Genomic DNA, 2,500 nt, shown 5'->3' with positions numbered 1-2,500 from the left:
CAACCCATACCTTAGTTGTCTCTGGTATCCATTCTTCTCAAAATGTAGGATTGTTTCTTTCACACAAATAAGCCCATTTTTTTACTTTATTTTTTCCTTGCTGAGGAAAGTATGAAGTGTGATACCATGGTCTGATTTTTTTTTTTTTTTTTGAAAGGCATCAAAATACTGCGCAGTTTCTCGGCATTGTGGTCTTACTTGGCATACATAATGACGTGATGTATGTTACCGGCATTCTATATAGTCTTCCCAGATAACAGAAATTTCAGAAGAGACAATGCTTATGTAACCCTTTCACTTGATGAAGTATTCGATGACCTCGGAAAGCATCCCATGGTTTCATCATTGACAGTAGTCAGTATGGTGATTTTGACGTAGATATTAATTTACAATAGATTTGTATTCACTAAAGCGAAAACATTTCATAGGATGTAAACATTTTTTTAAGTACATGTATGGCTTAGATACGTCAACACTCCGTTATATTTTTCGTGTATTTAGACCTTGGTACTATGACCTTGATAAAAAAATATTGATACTATTATGTTTAAAAATCATGAGCACCCATCCTCGAAAAAAGGAAATAACTAAATTATTGAAAATAAAAATCTGAAAATGCTGATAGATGTTTATGAAAAATATTACTAATGGGGAGGGTATTAAGTTGCCAGTTGACAGTGTGTTTGTCTATGTATGTGCAGATACGCATATAAAGACACAAGCACAAACACACACACACATAGGGGCACACATACATACGCACACATACATACATACATACATACATACACACATATCCACATACTTGACGCAGAATGATATACATACATACATACTTACGCGCTGACACGGTACATGTAAACAGGCCCACAAGCACTAATGACACACACACTGTCGCACACACACCTTGGCCATGTAAACATAACTTCAAAGACATGTACACACAACACTGACCTGACAACGATCATTTCTTGTTTGGAATGAATCAGTGACTTATGATCAAAACTTTTCGCTTTCCTGTTTTTCTCTTTTCTTCGTTTTCTTTCCCTCTTCTTCGTATTGTTGTTGTTGTTCTTCTTCGCTTACTTCTTCCTACTCCTACTCTTCTTCTTCTTCTTCTTGTTCCTCTTCCTCCTCTTATTTTTTCTTCTTCTACTCTTTCTCCTCCTCTACTTTTTTCTTCTTCTTCTTCTTCTCTTTCTCCCCCACTATCTCCTCCTCTTCTTCTTCTTCATCTTCCTTCCCCTTCTCTTTCTCCCCCTCCTCCTCCTTCTCCTCCTCTACTTCTTTTCTTCTTCATCTTTCTTTACCCCTCCTCCTCCACACCCCCTCCTCCTCAACCTCATCTTAATTATCTTATACAACCTCTTCATCTCCCCTTCTACTCCTTCTTCCACCCTCTCCTCCTCTTCTTCTTCTTCTTTCTTCCCCTTCTCTTCTTCCTCCTCCTCCCTTCCTCCCTCCCTCCCCCCCTCCCTCAACCTCCCATCCTCCTCCTCCTCCACCTCCACCTCCTCCTCCTCCCTTCCTCCCTTCCTCCCATCCTCCACCTTCACCTCTACCTCCCCCTCCTCCTTTCCTCCACCTCCTCCTCCACCTCTCCCCCTTCCTTTACTCCCCTCCTCCTTTCCTCCACCTCCTCCTCCACCTCCTCCCTCCTCACCCCTCCTCCTACTCCCCCTCCTCATCCCTCCCTCCCTTCCTCCCTTCCTTCCTTCGCATCGCTTCCCTTCATTCCCGAGAAACCGCAGAACAGAAGCACAACAAAACAGAACCCAGTTTCTTTCCCTCGTCTCTGCCATTAGGTCACCGCGTTGGGTTCAGCCGAGCGAGTGGAACTTCTGTGGCTCGGGGCCTTTTCGTGGGATGTTTGTGTCTTATTGTGGCTCGTTATGGTGATGAGGGTGATGATGATGGGGTGATGGGGATGGTGGGGATGGTGGTGAGGATGGTGGTGAGGATGGTGGTGATGGTGATGATGGCTATGATGGGGATGATGATGGTGATAGTGATGATGATAGGGATGGTGAGGATGGTGGTGATGGTGATGATGGTTATGATGGGGATGATGATGGTGATAGTGATGATGATAGGGATGGTGAGGATGGTGGTGATGGTGGTGATGGCTATGATGGGGATGATGGGGATGATGGGGATGATGGAGGAAGGACAGGAGGGGGGGGGAGGAACAAGGAGGAGGGGGGGGGAGGAAAGAGGAGGTGGGTGGTGGAGGAGGAAGAATTGGGAGAAAGGAGGAAGGTAGTGGTGGAGGAAGGAGGAAGATGTGGAGGGGTAGGGGGATGAGGGGGGGGGAGAGGAGGAGGGTGGTGGAGGAGGAAGAATGGGGAGAAAGGAGGAGGAAGAGGAGAAAAGAGGAAAGTGGTGGAGGGGGAAGGAAGAAGAGGTGGAGGGGTAGGAGGATGAGGAGATGGAGGAAGGAGAAGAAGGAGGAGGGAAGAAGACGAAGAGGGGAAAGGGGAGGAAGAGGTAAAGGAAGGAG

General features: G+C 45.8%; 2 protein-coding genes across 2 annotated transcripts in view; one reads left to right on the top strand and one right to left on the bottom strand.

Annotated features, from left to right (window-relative positions):
- Positions 1 to 2,500, bottom strand: part of LOC147468277 (parathyroid hormone/parathyroid hormone-related peptide receptor-like) — a 142,450-nt gene that overhangs the window by 57,936 nt on the left and 82,014 nt on the right. The gene's annotated exons all lie outside the window — the stretch shown is intronic.
- LOC122251063 (secretin receptor) overlaps positions 1 to 2,500 on the top strand; it is a 49,398-nt gene that overhangs the window by 37,402 nt on the left and 9,496 nt on the right. The gene's annotated exons all lie outside the window — the stretch shown is intronic.

Source organism: Penaeus japonicus, unplaced genomic scaffold, assembly GCF_977035675.1.
Source record: "Penaeus japonicus unplaced genomic scaffold, GWHDUDI00000001_assembly GWHDUDI00000030, whole genome shotgun sequence".
Lineage (NCBI taxonomy): Eukaryota > Metazoa > Arthropoda > Malacostraca > Decapoda > Penaeidae > Penaeus > Penaeus japonicus.
The sequence above is the reverse complement of the archived record's forward strand: the minus strand, read 5'-3'. Positions and strand labels throughout refer to the sequence as shown.